This window comes from Crotalus tigris, unplaced genomic scaffold, assembly GCF_016545835.1.
Source record: "Crotalus tigris isolate CLP2741 ecotype Arizona unplaced genomic scaffold, ASM1654583v1 scf7180000017672.2133156, whole genome shotgun sequence".
Taxonomy (NCBI): Eukaryota; Metazoa; Chordata; class Lepidosauria; order Squamata; family Viperidae; genus Crotalus; species Crotalus tigris.
In genome coordinates, this window is record NW_024096557.1 from 893,489 (window position 1) to 910,577 (window position 17,089).

General features: G+C 36.4%; 1 protein-coding gene across 15 annotated transcripts in view; it reads right to left on the reverse strand.

The window, feature by feature from the left end:
- Positions 1–17,089, reverse strand: part of ROBO2 (roundabout guidance receptor 2) — a 908,846-nt gene that overhangs the window by 318,601 nt on the left and 573,156 nt on the right. The gene's annotated exons all lie outside the window — the stretch shown is intronic.

Genomic DNA, 17,089 nt, shown 5'->3' on the forward strand with positions numbered 1-17,089 from the left:
AATAGATGGGGGATAAGGAATAAAAATGAGCTGATAGGTTGCTGCAGGAATTTTGCAAACAAAGTAGAAAGGTATGAGGATTTAGACAGCATAGGCTATAGAGGATTATTTATTTATATAATGCAATGTCCATCCAACACAAGGATTCTGGGTGGCTTTGAAAAAAAAGACAGACTATAACAGAATAAAAAGTTATGCATGACCGAAAATAAACATATATACCAAATCCATTAAACAGGAATTCAACTATCATCCTGTCCCAAAAATCTGGAAGAAGAGCCTGGCTTCTAACAGACTTTTTGCTATCATCAGGATGGAAGCCATATAGTATATACCTCTGATTAATTTTTTTCCCCAGAAGACATGCACCACTACAGAGAAAACATACTTCCTGGTTCTTGTCACACAACACTACTTAATTGATGAAACATGAAGCTTATCCATCAAACTGTCTATATTAATGGTAGAATAAGTTGGAAGAGCTCAGTTATAACAGCAAAGAAATGGCCAGGGGCTAAATGTGGAACAGATCGCAAATTGCTAATAAGTAAGTTTAAAGTTAGCTGAACTGGAATAAGTAAGCCAATTAGTTTTTACAATATTATCCAAGCATATATCCCCATTTTTAAGGAAAACATCAGAAATATTTTTTGTAATTTGTTCTATTTACCTTTTTCTAATTCACTAATTTTCTTATTTCTCTTTTCATTTATGGTTTTCATTGTTTATTTCCTGCAATAATAGCTGTTCTTCTTTAATTGTTTCCTTTAATAAAAAGTTCTGTATGCCTCAGTCAGCACTTAACAAAATGTGAGGATGGCCATTATCCTAAGTATCTCTGAAGACATTTTAGAAAAATTCACAAATGGTCATCAATCAAGATAATTTGCCATTAGGGTAATATGAAACACAGAACATAAGAAGAATCGTCACCAATTAAAAACTGAATTAGAACACAAGCAACTTCTTTCAATTTAGATTGTAATATATCATCTTATTACTATCATTGATACCAAACCTTGAAAATAAATAATAACAGCTTCAGGGGAGCAAGTGCCTAGCAGGGTAAACTAAGCTTTTTCTCTTATTTATGTGCTACTCCCTTTTATTCTATTGGCTTTTGAAAGCCAATAGAATAGACTCTCTTGAATAGAGTCTAATTCTATTGGCTTTCAAAAGCCAATAGGAATTGTCCAGGCTGTCTCTGCCCTGCTGAGTCCGCTAAAAGTCCCATTCTGCAAACGGTGCTGCACCAGTTGAGTAGTCCTCGACTTACGACCGGTTGAGTAGTCCTCAACTTACAACCGGTTGGGGGTCACGGCATTAAAAAGGTTGAGAATCACTGTTCTACAGAATGAGGAATTCTAGTCACTTCTATTTAGTTTCCTCCCACAAAGCAACTACAATGACACATACATTGAATAAATGTGTCATTTAATCTTAAAATAGTGATAACTCATTATATCAAATATCTTGTACTCCTTACTCGGAAAGCATAAAGTATATCTGCAGCCAACAAAATGTGTCCGTTTCTATCCAAAAAGGGAGAAATTGCTGGGGGAAAAAATACTCAGTATTGTTAAAAATACCTTATGTTGAAAAAAGTATTTTAGTAAATGTTAATTTTTCAGTTAATATTTAGAATGTATTTAAATTATTTCCTATAGTTTTATTTACTTCTTATATGGGACATTAATTACAAATAAACATGAACAGTTCAAAAGATAATCATGCTTAATGGTTTTCCTGAATTGGGCATAAAGCCCAGTACAGTTCAGAACCATATGCCCATATGGTTTTGTTTTATTAGAACCAGATTCTAATAAAAGGTATTGCCACTACGTTTAATAGAATTTATTTACTTCTAAGCATGAATAAGGAGATCATAATACGATCTAATCTTACTTATGTATAGGTATACGTAAATTACAATATCATCACACAAATGCTACCATAACATTATATGCCTCCAAGCATATAAGCTACGGCATTTATGTGTTTTCAAGCCTGTCTCATCATTTGTTTCTTTAGCAGATGCCCATGTATACAGGATTACCAGTAACATTAGCATAGACATTCATACCCTTTCCTTTCTTTTCCTTTCCTTTCCTCCCCTTCCCCTTCCCCTTCCCCGGTTATTGCATTCTAATAAAAAACAGGTTGTAGCTGATTCAATTCATTGTATTTCATGTTGCTGTTTTTTTCTTCAAAATAAATCTACAGCAAATTTCATTTTACACTGATATTGAACTGTAAATTCATACACTTCCTTCCCACAGGTGATCTTGGTTTGAAAAATGCATTATCTGCTACAGAATGGACTATAACTCCAGCTACATGAGTAACAATTTATTTATTATTTATTTATTTGTAAAATTTATTGGCCACCCATCTTACCACAAGGTAAGGGCAGGTTACAATCACACACACACACACACACACACACACACACACACACACACACAAATAAATTAATGCCAACCACTAAAATCCAATGGCAAATGGGGAGGGCAGGGGCAGATGGGGGGGGAAGATGGGATCTGTTGTTACTTGATCAACCACCCTCACTGAGATGCTCTCCCACTAGGGCTAAATCAAACCCCATAGCTTGCTAAGCAACTTACTATAAACTGTTGAAACATTTTTATAAAAATAATTATTTATTCAAAATATTATACCTTCAACTCTGCAGTTCCAAGATTATTAGTGTGTCACTTTTTCTACTGTCCTGAGTTAGGGCAGTAGCAGAAGCTCTTGAACTTGTTGTTCACACTTGTTTAATCCTGTTTCCATAGATGCCTCACAATCAGTTGGTCTAGGAAGATGGATGAGGAGAGCTAAGGCCACAAGGGGTTGAGGTCATAAAGTCATTTGATCTCATTAACTACATCACTCACCACACCAGTCATTTCAGAAGTCATCTCAACTGAAGACTCTAAGGTAGCTGATGAAAAAAAAAAAGTTGACAATGTTCGTTCATCCTATTTTTTATGCCACATATACATAGCAAGAAAGATGTAAACCAAATTTAAAGATCAACATCAAAGCTCTGTTTTTGCTAGTTCTTTGACACAGCATAATCATGCCCTGACAGTGCCTACCTTTCTCTATAGTCCCACAATATTGGGGGACTGCCTTTCTCTACAGTCCCAGAATACTCTTCTTGTGTCATATTTATCTATGAGTAAAACAATCTTAAATTTCCATTCATTACCTTATCACATCTCAAGTTCTATAAAATCTGTAATGTTTTCTCAGTTACCTTGCAGATAAGGGAAGGCGACCTATTATGTCTCTGATTAGAGATGTGTTTTGTGTCAAGGAAAGCTGACATATACTATTCCCTTTCTATTTACTAATAACCATTACCCACCACAGCTAATTCATGTTGGAAACCAAAATCAAATGCACAGGTACAAGATGGGGAATGTGTGGCCTAATACTTGTGAAAAATGTCTGAGCCATCAGTTTTATTACACTCCAGGCCCTTTGCAGTGGTTGTCCTGTTTCTCTTTTATTATGATTGTTTTTATTTGGTATCTATTTTGTATTTTCCAAAAATCTTTCCCTGAAATGATTTGCAGCTCATCTCAATGAGTCATTTAGCACTGTCAATCAGAATCCTGATAGTAAATGTCTTTAATTTCTGTCAGGTAGCAATACTATTAATTTCATTTCTGAAGTATGCATCAGTATATGGAAAACAACTCTTTCCATCAATTACTGAGAATAAATATGTAAATAGATATGAAAAGCAACTTGTTATTTTAGGGCTTGATTTAAGGTTACAAATAGCCTTTCATATTTTTTTTAGTAGCACTGGCAGAAAAATATTTCACTTCTGGTCCCAGTGTGTATATTAAGGGGATTCTTCACTTCAGAATACTTTAGTAATAGGGGAATGTATTTTCACTGACTTGATTCTTCTAAAATCCCAAGGATTTAATAACCTGAGTGTAATGAATAAAAAGAAAGCATAAACTAAACCAGAACCCTAATAATAAATCAGGAATGTCAGCAGCAATTTTGCCAATAAAGATTCACAAATAATGCTTAGCCACTGCAGCAACATTTCTTTGCTTTATTCTATACTGGGTAATTTTCTTAATAATGCTAACGTTTACATTTAATTATTTAATTAATAAAAGTTAATATTAATTTTTAATCCCATCTTTATTACTATTATGTTATTGTTATGATTCAAGGGGATAAATATACATTCTCCTTCTTCAATTTTCACACAACAACAACCCTATGAGGTAGGTTGGGCTGAGAAAGAATGACTTGCCCAAAGTCACCTAAGAGTTCTACTGCCAGCTTTCAAGTCTAAAGTGGCACTAGATCTCATAGTCTCCTGTTTTCTATAAGGCACCTTAACCACCAGACTACTGTTGGTAAAACAGGTTTTGAAAATTGACAACTTTCATTACCTCTGGTGTTAATACTGTGTTTTCCTGAAAATAAGATCGAGTCTTATATTAATTTTTGCTCCAAAAGACACATTAGGTCTTATTTTCCAGAAAATATGGTACTAAATGCTGACCATCTTAACTGGGGCTTATTTTGGGGTGGGGCTTATATTATGAGCATCCTGAAAAATCATGCTAGGGCTTATTTTCTGGTTGGGTCTTCTTTTCGGGGAAACACGGTATATCTTCTTTTATTTTTATTGCTTTACTCTGACATTTTCCTCTATGGTTTAACCTAATGATTTAATACCAGTTATAATGTTGACATTCTTGCCAATCCAAACTTACATCCCTATTCTTCACGATGATCTAAGGTTTATTCTTTGGTAAGCCGATGATGGAATTATATTTTTTGAGTTCAAAACTGGGCTATATAGATTATAGAGATCTCAAAGAACTTTCAACATATTGTGATAGAAAAGAGCTAAAAATAAACTACCAAAAAATGAAACTTCTCATCTTTTTCAGAAGAAAGTCTGATAATTCCTCAAGTTGCACAATTAAAGACAGACACCTCGTTCAAATTCCTAAGTATTCATTTTCAGTCATCCACGTGCTGGGATCATAAAATAAGAGAATTAACTACAAAAGCTCAAAAGTTTATTTGAAGATAAGCAATCTGTCTTTTGACAAGTTTGTCCTGGCAGCAGTTAAACTATTCAAGGCCAAAGTTCTTGGCATGGTGTTATATGAATCTGATATATGTGCTTACAAGAATCCTTGATTCCTTGAATAAATACAAACAAAATTCTTAAAATCAATAGCACACATTCAATACTTGAATTCCATTGCCATTACCATATTAATAATTATTAGGCTATATAACCTTTGAGGGCCAGGCAAGATTGTTTCATCTAAGATTTTGGATGAAACAAATCATTTGGGGAACCTTGTTGGTATATCTCATTCAATATGAAATACATTATCTAAATTGAAAAAAAAAATGACCAAAATCTGACAGATAAATTTAACAGTAGACTGTCAATATTATTTGTTTAGGTCTAGAAAAAAACTAGGCAGAAGAAAGAAAAGGATAGAAAGCAAAGAGAAAGAAAAAAATGCAAGGAAAGAAAAAAAGTTGAAAAAAAAAATAAAAAAAGAAGATACAAAGCAGTTTCCAATATTCTTCATAGCAGACAATTTTAATATTCCTGTCTAAAATTACATCATAATATTCTATACTTATCTGCCGAATGCAAGGTAAGGCATTCGGTAAGCTAAGCGTAATTTTCAAGAACAACCTCCTCTTATGCGTGAAAAGTCTTCAATCAGTGTGTACTACCTGTTCTACCATATGCCAGCAAAACACGGACATACAATGGCTAGAATGTTGGTAATGAATATTCTATAGTCTATTTTATCTAGTCACCAAACCCGAAACCACAAGTTCATTTTTTTTTTATTTTTACACAAAAATTCTATGTCAGGTTACCAATAAATGTAGAGAGTACCTTTTTTCTAATCAAAGAATTTATCCACCTCAGAAACATCTCTCAATTTCACCAACCATTCCTTCTACATATAATAATCTTGCCACATTAATCAATGAATTTCCATTTCATAGAAATAATGAAATAATTTTCCATTGCTTTTTATCCATTAGCCCTAAAAGGAAAAGTTCTGACTTCAACTGAATATTAATCTTTACAATCCTATGCACCAAAAGTTTTTTTAGCTTTTTTACACGTCCACCAAGCATGATAACATGTCCCTTCATGTTGTTCACATTTCCAACATACAAAGTGAGATTAAGTAATTACAAGCATAACACTAGGCCATTTTCAAAATCCTACATGAGTGAAATATTTAGAAATTATATTGCACTCCTTAATTAATATTTTAGCAAATGTACATGAAAAATATATATATTATTGTGAGTTCTTTTGTTTATAGTCTGAAATGCTAATTTTAAAAGTAAAATAACATCAGACATAATAGAAAATTTTGACCTAAAGACAAAATCTGATAGAATCCAGCTATGAAAATTCATTGTCTATACTGTAGTAAATATCTCCTTACATCAACTAAAAGATGACTCTGCAGATGAATATAGTAGATATACTAAATTATGTAGTCTTCAAATAAATATAGGGAACTTGTGTCCAGTTAGTAAAAATTACTCTCCTGTGCTGACTGCAGCTAATTTTACAAAATTGTTTTTACAAAATTGTAACTAAACTAAAAATAGAATCATCTGATCAACAAAATATGACATCAGCAATACAATAGATAAGAAGAATGTTTTAATAAATAACAGAGTTCCTAAAATATTCTAGACTGCTAAAAAATTTAGAAGAAAACAAAGGAAGACAAAATGGTTATCTGTTTGGGAGGTTGCAAGTAGCTAAAAAAGACAAAAAAATAAAATTTAGGCCAAATAAAATTAGTGCAACTAAATTTTGAATTCTACAGAAGAGGTAATGGGGAGAAAGGATTATATTAAAATAAATAAGACATAGAAATGGAGTTTTATAAAGACAAAGACATTATGTCATGGTTCCGATAGAAGAGATTCTGCAATTTCGTTTTTGGTTGCCACATTGATATTTTAATTTTTCCCCACAAATTACAAAAATTAGATGATACAGATTAAATAAGGTATAAAACTGATGAAATAATAAAGAAATATTGTACATTGATTCTTTAATCAGGAATAGATATGATAGACTGAAAACTCAATTATAGCAAAGAATTAAAGAAAGTGAGGTTAAGTGGACCCAAGAAAATATTGCTAGCAAGAAAGTTGCAGTTGATAAAATATAAGATGATACATATGCTTTGAAAGCAGACAGACTGCAGCAGCCAAGGGATTGGAAAAAATCAATTTATATTCGGCTACCCTTCAAAGAAAAATCAGAGATAAAGAATATTCAGATTATCAAACAGCTATACATATCTCACATACTAATAAAATAATGTTCAAGTATTGTTTTATTGATTATACAAAGGTTTCTAACTATGTACACTTCAACAAACCGAGGATAAAACTTAAAAGCATGAGTACCAGATCAACTCATTTGCCTAGTGAAGAATTTGTATGGTGACCAGGAGGAAACTAACAGAATATTTATCAACACAATAAATCAAAAGAGAAAAAAAGAATGTTCCAAAGATTCATACTGTTGATTTTATTCTTTGGCTTATATGTAGAAATCCATATACTGTATATTCATTTCTAGAAGAAATAAAAATTTGAATTAATTCTGTGGAACAAAAACTTGGATATGCTAATAAAATCATTCTGAAACTTGGAAGCAAGGAAGAAATCTCTCACTGAAGATGAGAGGGCAAAATATTTGCATTTTTAAAACAAATATAAGATTATGTCAACAGGCAATGTCAACACCATGAATAGAAAGGAAGTAGAAGTAATAGAAGTCTATGTTGCCAACTTTAAAACTCACAGGGATGGTGACCACAGAGATGAAATAAAGAAAGGGCTGCTATTTGGGAAAAAAAAACTATGACAGAATTAGACAAAAGTCGAAGTACAGAGATATCACACTGCCATAAAAATGTGTATTGTCAACTATGTGTATAGTTTTCCCAGTTGCCAAAGCTGGATCATCAGAATCGCTGAATAAAGAAAAATCAATTGTTTCAAATTATGGTACTAGAATAAATGGTTGAAATACTTTCAGACACAAATCATTAGATATCTGATGAAGTAAAAGCAAAATACTATCTGGAAGCACTAAAATGAAACAAACATTTAAACATTTTAGATGCATAAATGTGAAGACAAGAATTACTGCAGGAGACCCTGACAGTTGGAAAAATCAAAAGCAATTGAAAAAAGGTCTGACAGAAGACAGTGAGTATAAATTATCACTGATGACACAAGCATGAAAGAGTTACTGACAGACAATCCTGATTAAATGATGTCATAAAAAGTTCATAGAGACCGAACTAAGTAACAAAATTACTTTACAGTATTTGAGGTTGAAAAAAATGAATGCCTAATGGCTTTTAATAATTTAGGATGAAATAAAAGAATAGACACTACCTTTATATCAATATTAAATGAAGTGGAATTATTGTTAATCATGACTTATATAAATATTTTAGCATTTTAGAGCTGTTTTATCCCATAAAGTCACAGACTTTCTATTTTTCAATATGTATTTATTTCTCTTTGCTCATAGCATATCATATACTCAACATGGCAATTAAAAATTAAAGTGACTGAACACAGAACAGAACCTGACTGAGGTATGCAGTGATAAAATTTTAAAGTAAAAAGATGCTCCACAGCATGTAGGGTTATGAACATAATAGTTCTAAAAATCCTTAAATTAGCCATTATTTTCCTCAGGAATGTGAAGGAAGTGATTTCAACCCCCCAAAATATAGCACTGGTTTATGTTCTTAAGGAAAATTTTCCACTAATTAAATACTCATTAACAATTTTTCTTCCATAGAGAAGATTTGTGAGATAATTCTCAAATTACAACCATTCCTTCAGCATTTTTTTAAAGTTATGACAGTGCTGAACAATCTGTGCCTGAAATTATGGTGACTGTAGTGCCCAGGCAGCTCATCCACCCTTACAACTTCTATGGTGCTACAGCTTCTCTTACTCAACTATCTCCCACATTTATATCTTTTTATTCCCCTTTGCTTAGCTGCTCCAGCTCAGCTTTTCTCACTCACTGCTGACAAGGTATGTCTTCAGTAGTCTGGCTGTTGGGCTACCTTTGCACTGCAAATAAAAGGGGAAAACATGAAATAGCCACTCCCTGAGCCACAGTGTACAAAAACACCTCTTTGTGCCACACTCCAGAGCCATATGAGGCTGCCTTTGCACTGCAAACAAAGGTAAAAAAACAAAATAAATGCAGCCTTTTTTTCTTTTTGTTTTTAGGGTAGGGTAGGGCAGGACAGGGCAGGGCAGGGTAGAGTAGAGCAGAACAGAATAGAATTGTTTGGAAGTGAATGTGTGCAGCATTTGAAAGCGACGGGGCAGCAAGTGAGGGAGTGTATGAACAAATGGCGTTTGTAACTGATGGGGTAGTATGCGTGGGAGTGAATGAGCAAATGGCGTTTGGAAGCAATGGGGTAAATGGTGTTTGGAAGCAACGGGGTAGTATGTGTGGGAGTGACGGGGCAATGGAGCGTTTTGGAAGCAATGGGGCAGTATGTGTGGGAGTGAATGAGTAAATGGTGTTTGGAAGCGACGGGTAGTAAGCGAGGGAATGAATGAATGAGTAAACGGCATTTGGAAGCGAAAGGCAGCAAGTAAAGGAGTATACGAGCAACTAATGGGGTAGTATGTGTGGGAGTGAATGAGCAAATGGTGTTTGGAAGCGATGGGGTAGTAAGTGAAGGAGTGAATGAGCAATCCCGAAGCAAAATCTGGAGTAGGAGTCCTGGAGTGAGGAGGAGTGCTGGAGGAGTAATACCTCCTTAAAAAACCTTGGTCCAGCTGGCCTGGCTGGTAGCACCTCATAAGGGCCCCTTTCCAGGGTTACAGGAGAAGAAGGCCAATTGTTTTGAAGGCGGAAAAGGACTTTATGCCCCAAAGGTGCGTAAAGCGGCAGAACTATGTTCTAGGAGAAGGGAAACTCTGATTTCAAACCTCCACTGCCTTGTGGTTATATCTACTATTGGAAAAGGCTTCAGGAGTTAAGCTCAAGGCAAAAATCCAGAGCTGGAGTCCTAGAAGCAGTCCGTGACTGTGTATTATCACGTTCTGGTAACTCCTGCGACTCAGCTGGAACTAATCATATCGGCTTCGCCGTTCCATTGGACTATTTCAGCGACGTGGAGAGGGGGGATCTGCTGCCTGGGTAACAGCCTATCCTCCATATTTATCTACCCAGGCCCCGTGCTCTGGAGAGGACACTCCAGCTTTGCATACAACATTGAAATAACATGGGAAGTGGTAGTTACCGGTTATAAGTCCTTGCTTGATTGGCATAGAGCATGATGCCAGGGGCCACTTTTGATGGTGGGAGAAGTCATAGTACCTCATTGGACAGCCACCTCCTGCCTTAAGCTGGGCAGCCCCAGTCAATAAGGTGCCACCCTGCCATGGTTTGTTAACCTCACTGGGTGTGTGGGGTTTAGGGTTAAAGCCAACAAGCAGATCGATAACTGCACCATGCAACCAACACAAGAAAAATTTTGCCCTAAAGTTGGGCACTTGGAATGTTCAGACAATGACCCCCAGCCTTTCCGACGATTCGCAAGAAATAGATGACGTACGTAAGACAGCTGTCATCGATATGGAGCTGAGCAGACTGCAGATGGATATCATTGCCCTTCAAGAGACAAGGCTGTCAGACTCGGGATCTGTTAAGGAGAGAAATTTCTCGTTCTTCTGGAAGGGGAAACCATCGAATGAGACTAGGGAATACAAGGTTGGCTTTGCGGTCAGAAACACCCTACTAGGATTGATTACTCCACCTACTGCTGGAAGTGAAAGAATTCTGTTCTTGCAGCTATATCAGAAGGATTGGTTACTCTTATTAGCGCACATGCACCGACATTATCATCTTCAGTAGAATCCAAACACAAATTCTATGACAATCTGGCTGCTATTATCAAGAAAATCCCTGAGAAAGAACCACTGTTTATCCTTGGCGACTTTAATGCCCGAGTTGGAGCTGATTATAGTTCTTGGCCCACTTGCCTAGGTCAGTTCGGTGTCGAAAGATGAACGAAAATGGCTGACACCTGCTGGAGTTCTGCTGCTACTACAGTTTTTGTGTTAGCAATACATTCTTTAAAACAAAGCCTCAACACGGTGTCTCCTGGAGACACCCAAGATCGAAGCATTGGCACCAGCTCGACTTGATTCTTACCAGGCACTCCAATCTTCCCAGTGTTACAATCACATGCAGCTATCAGGGTGCTGATTGTGATACAGATCACTCCTTGGTGTGCACCAAAATAAAACTGAAAATAAAGAGATTGCATCACTCGAAAAAGGAAGGAAAACCACGTATCGATACTATCAAGACCCGCAATCAGGGCAAAGTGGAAGAATTTGCACAAGCACTAAAGGAGACTCTCCCAGGCCCGGCTGAAGCAAATGCATCTGAACATTGGGTATATTTCAAGAATGCTGTTTATAACACCGCTCTGTCAATATTTGGTAAAGAGATCAGAAAGACAGATTGGTTTGAAGCCCATTCAGATGACCTGATGCCAACCATCAAGGAAAAAAGGAGAGCTTTAATTGCATATAAAGCCTGTTCCAGCAAGCACAACCTACTGGTTCAGCGAGCTGCACGTAGCAAAGTCCAACAGACTGCCAGGACATGTGCTAACGACTATTGGCTGCAGCTTTGCTCTCGGATCCAGATAGCAGCTGACACAGGCAACATCAAGGAGATGTATGATGGCACTGAGCAGGCCTTAGGTCCAACACAGAAGAAATCTGCCCCTCTGAAGTCTGCCACAGGCGAGGTTATCCAGGACTGAGCACAACAGATGGCACACTGGGTGCAGCACTACCTCAGTTATATTCCAGAGAAAATGAGGTAACTGAAGAAGCATTAAATAATATTGAGTGCTTGCCTGTCTTGGAGGAGCTCCACAGTGAACCAACTTTAGAAGAATTAAACACGGCCCTGGACTCCCTTCCTCTGGCAAGGCACCCGGGAAAGATAACATCCCTGCTGAAATTCTGAAGTGCTACAAAGAGAGCATCCCCATTGAATTGCACGAAATCTTCTGCCTTTCTTGGAGGGAAGGTGGAGTACCACAGGACATGAAGGATGCAAATATCGTCACACTGTATAAGAACGAAGGCGATGGGTGATTGTAACAACTATCGTGACATCTCTCTTCTTACTGTTGTAGGGAAGCTGCTTGCCCATGTTGTACTGAAAAGGTTCCAGGTACTTACACAGAGAGTCTATCCAGAATCACAGTGTGGATTCTGAGCCAACAGGTCCACCACTGATATGGTATTTTCCCTTAGACAGTTGCAAGAGAAATGCAGGGAACAAAGACAGCCACTTTTCGTAGCCTTCATAGATCTTACAAAGGCTTTTGACTTGGTTAGTAGGGACGGCTTATATAAAATTCTCCTCAAGATTGGATGTCCACCTCAGCTCCTCAACATCTTAGGTCATTTCATGAGGATATGAAGGGCACAATTGTTTTTGATGGCCTAACATCAGATTCCTTTAACATTCGAAGTGGAGTGAAGCAGGGCTGCGTCCTCATGCCAACTTTATTCGGGATCTTTTTTGCTGTCATGCTGAAATACACTTTTGGAATTGCAACAGGGATATCTATCTCCGGACCAGATCAGATGATAAACTTTTTAATCTCTCTAGAGATTAAGTCTAAAGTCCAGCTGAAATGCCTACGGGATTTCCTCTTCGCTGACGATGCTACCATTATTTCTCTGCCGAATATCTTCAACAACTTATGGACTGTTTTAGTAAGGCCTGCCAAGTCTTTGGTCTAACAATTAGCCTGAAAAAAGCACAAGTCATGGGTCACGATGTGGATCCACCTCCCTGTATTACAGTGGTTCTCAACCTTTCTAATGCCGTGACCCCATAATACAGTTCCCCATGTTGTGGTGACCCCCCAACCACTTATACATCACTGGGTGCCAGGGGCATGGCCAAATAAAAGGGGGGAAAAATGGCGGACAGCCTTGTTTGGCGACCCCCGTGAAATGGTTTTTCGACCCCAAATGGGGTCCCGACCCACAGGTTGAGAACCACTGCTGTATTACAATCTCTGCACAGGAACTGGAGGTTGTCCATAACTTTGTGAACCTTGGCTCAACTATCTCTGACACTCTCTCTTTAGATATTGAGCTGAATAAACATATTTATGTGGCCACCACATTTTCCAGACTTACAAAGAGAGTATGGCTTAATAAGTTGACAGAACATACAAATATTCAGGTCTATAAAGCCTTCATCTTGAGCATACTCTTATACTGCAGTGAGTCTTGGACCCTTCATGTATGGCAGGAGAGAAAGCTGAACACCTTTCATATGCGCTGTCTCCAACATATTCTGGCATGAAAAAATCCCAAATAGTGCAGTCCTGGAGTGTGCTGGAATTTCTAGTATGTATACACTATTGAAACAGCAATGTCTATGCTGGTTTGGGCATGTCATGAGAATGGCTGACAGTCGGATTCTGAAAGATCTCCTGTATAGAGAACTAGTGCATGGAAAGCGCCTCAGAGCGAGACCTCAGCTGCAATATAAGGATATCTGCAAGAGAGACCTAAAGGCCTTGGGAATGGATATTAACAGCTGAGAATCCTTGACCTCTGATCGTTCAGCCTGGAGGCTAAAGATGCAGCATGGCCTTCTCCAATTCGAAGAGACACTTGTGCTGCAGGCTGAGGCAAAGAGGCAGTCCCAGAACCAGCGAAATCTGGGGGCTGGACAGGGGAAAAATTGTATCTGCTCTCAGTGTGGAAGGGACTGCCATTCTCGAATTGGCCTTTTTAGCCACACCAGATGCTGCCTTAGGACCTCTTTCCAGAGCACGATACCATAGTCTCTCGAGACTGAAGGATGCCAAAAATAGAATAGAATAGAATAGAATAGAATAGAATAGAATAGAATAGAATAGAATAGAATAGAATAGAATAGAATAGAATAGAATAGAATAGAGAATTCTTTATAGGCCAAGTGTGATTAGACACACAAGGAATTTGTTTTTGGTACAGAGGCTCTCAGTGTACATGCAAAACAACAGAGTAATAATAATAATGATGATACCAATAAGAGAAAGTAGTAGAAAAGATGAGAAGGATAATAATAATAATGCAGACATACCACATGAGTAAATATACTTAGACATAAGACAGTCCTATGGGAATGTTCAGCAGAGTGATGGCACATGGGAAAAACTGTCTTTGTGTCTAGTGGTTTTGGCATGCAGTGCCCTATAGCGGCATCCTGAGGGGAGGAGTTGAAACAGTTTATGTCTAGGATGTGAAGAGTTTGTAGATACTTTTTCAGCTCTCCTTCTGACCCGTGCAGTGTGTGTGTGTGTGTGTGTGTGTGTGTGTGTCTGTCTGTCTGTCTATATGTATGTATGTATGTATGTATGTATGTATGTATGTATGTATGTATGTATGTATATATATATATATATATATATATATATATATATATATATATATATCCTCAATGGAAGGCAGACAGGTTGTAATCATTTTTCTGCAGTCTTAACTATCTGTTGAAGTCTGCACCTGTCCTGTTTGGTTGCTGTATCAAACCAGATAGTTATAAAAGTACAAATGACAGACTTAATAATTTCTCTATAGAACTGTATCAACAGCTCTTGGGGCAGTCTGAACAAAGATAGAACATTCTTTGTTGTGCCTTTTTAATGATGGTGTCAACTGGAATCTTGACAGATGGTTCTAATGTTAGTATCCGTTTCAAATTATGGGACATTATAGAATCAAAAAAACTTGACTCTACTGTTGATATTGCACTGTCTAACTTAGTAAAAGGTGGTAGAATAGGAGGACTCCTCCTAAAATCCACTCTCACCTCTCCATTTTTAAGTGTGTTCACTTCTAGATTGTTCTGGCTACACCACAGAGCCAGTTGTTTCGCAGGCAAAACCAATTTCTTAGGGCCCAGAAGCATGACACAAAGATAAGGTATATGGAAGCTAATAGGACAGATAGGATAACATAGGCGGGTAGCAAGATTTGGAGGCAATCTTTTACCTTACTGAAGATCAGGATCGGAGAGACCAATTCTATAATGGCATGGATTGGGATAGGTCCTTGGCTGATAAAACTCACTTAACAATGGCAACTGGTATTACTAAGATTGTGGTCTCTAAGCAATGAAATCACATGATATCTTGCTTTATGACCACATCTCTTAGTGACTGAAATTTTGGTCCCAATTGTTATAGTTAAATCAAAGTATCTGTCAATGGCAAGAGTTCATAATTCTTTGTACAACTTGTTAATTCCATTCTGCAGTACTGTTGCGACACTATGTGAGTCTTTGGGACTGGACTGTTTATAAGATTTGTTTCTTTTTTTAAAAAAAAAATCAAGACATAAAATTCCAAATCTGAGAAAAAATGTACTTTTAGAAAAAAAAGTAGTTCTTTAATTGCTATATAAATTATTGTAAAATGATCCTATAATTTTATGAACATTTAATCAATTTGCATTGAAATTGTTAAAATATAATTTATATTATTTAAATACATCTTAGAATCTAATCCTTATTATAAACTAGGTGGATTTAAAACAAAGTTAGAGATACTGGGTTGAAATACCTGGTTTATGTTTTAGAATTATTGCTAAATTCTCAAATAATTCTCACAAATAATTAATTAATTACACATTTCAATCTTGCTTTTGTTTTCTAAGTTAATAATTAGAATACAATCATTATTTTTGGTCAACATCAATTTCTTGGAAAAAGTTAATAAATTGGAAATACACACACACATGTATGTATATATACATATAAATATAAATATACAGAGATATACATACAGATACACAGAGAGAAACATACACGTACATACACAAGCCAGCTAATAAATGATCTGGTTTATTTAAAGCAAAAGCTACAGTGAAAATGATCAGTTTCTTCTGACTTCTGAACTACAACCTCCTTGCAGCTAAAACATTCAACACCTCATTTAATCTTTTCTCACTAGAGTAGCACAGTACTGAAAAAGAAAAGGAAAAAAATAATCTCAGGACTTCATCAATTTTTCATGAATTTTCATTTAGACCAGAGCCACTCTTGCAGTGGTCAATAGATCAAGCTGCTATCTCAAATTTAACAGCTGGGGATACAGCTGCTATCTCTGGTGCTACAACCAACTCTACCTAGATCAGAAACGATGTCAGACAGATTAGGACTTGTCTCTAGTATTTCAAAGTGAAGACCTGATACATGAAATTTAAATTCTGTCTCTGTATCTTTCCCAATATATGTTTTATGATCATTTCACTTGTATTTAGCAATTTACATTTGCATAAAAAAGATCTAGTCCTGTTAAGATAACAAAATATTCCTAGCCTATTGTTACAGAAGCAAATGCTGTAATGTCTGTAAATTGTATCTTGAAAATAATAATAATAATAATAATAATAAGGAACTGCTTCCATCCTGCAATGATATCTGTAATACCATCAAACATCCACATCTGCCTATCCCAGTTCCTTGGTAAGGACTCGATAGGTAGACAAAATGCCAAATCCAGTCTGAACATCTGGCTGACTATGCGATGATCCATAATAATAATAATAGTTTGAAGGGACCTTGGAGGTCATCTAGTCCAACCCCCTGCTCAGGCAGGAAACCCTATACCATTTCAGACAAATGGCTATCCAGTCTCTCCTTAAAAACGTCCAGTGTTGGAGCATTCACTGCTTCTGAAATAATATGGTATTATTTCATTTCCACAAATGAATCTATCTATAAATGGGCTTAACACACTTGCAAAAGGAAGTATGATTACACAAAGATATTTGATTTATCATTACAAATAGTTTATAGTTATGAACAGTTTGTAATTTATTTGAAAAGTTAAGATGGCATTAAAAGCATAAAAAACATTATTTGCTAAAACAGTAATAACCCCCACTAGCAAAATCGAACAAAATACCAGTAGTTGCCTGACTATAGCACTACATA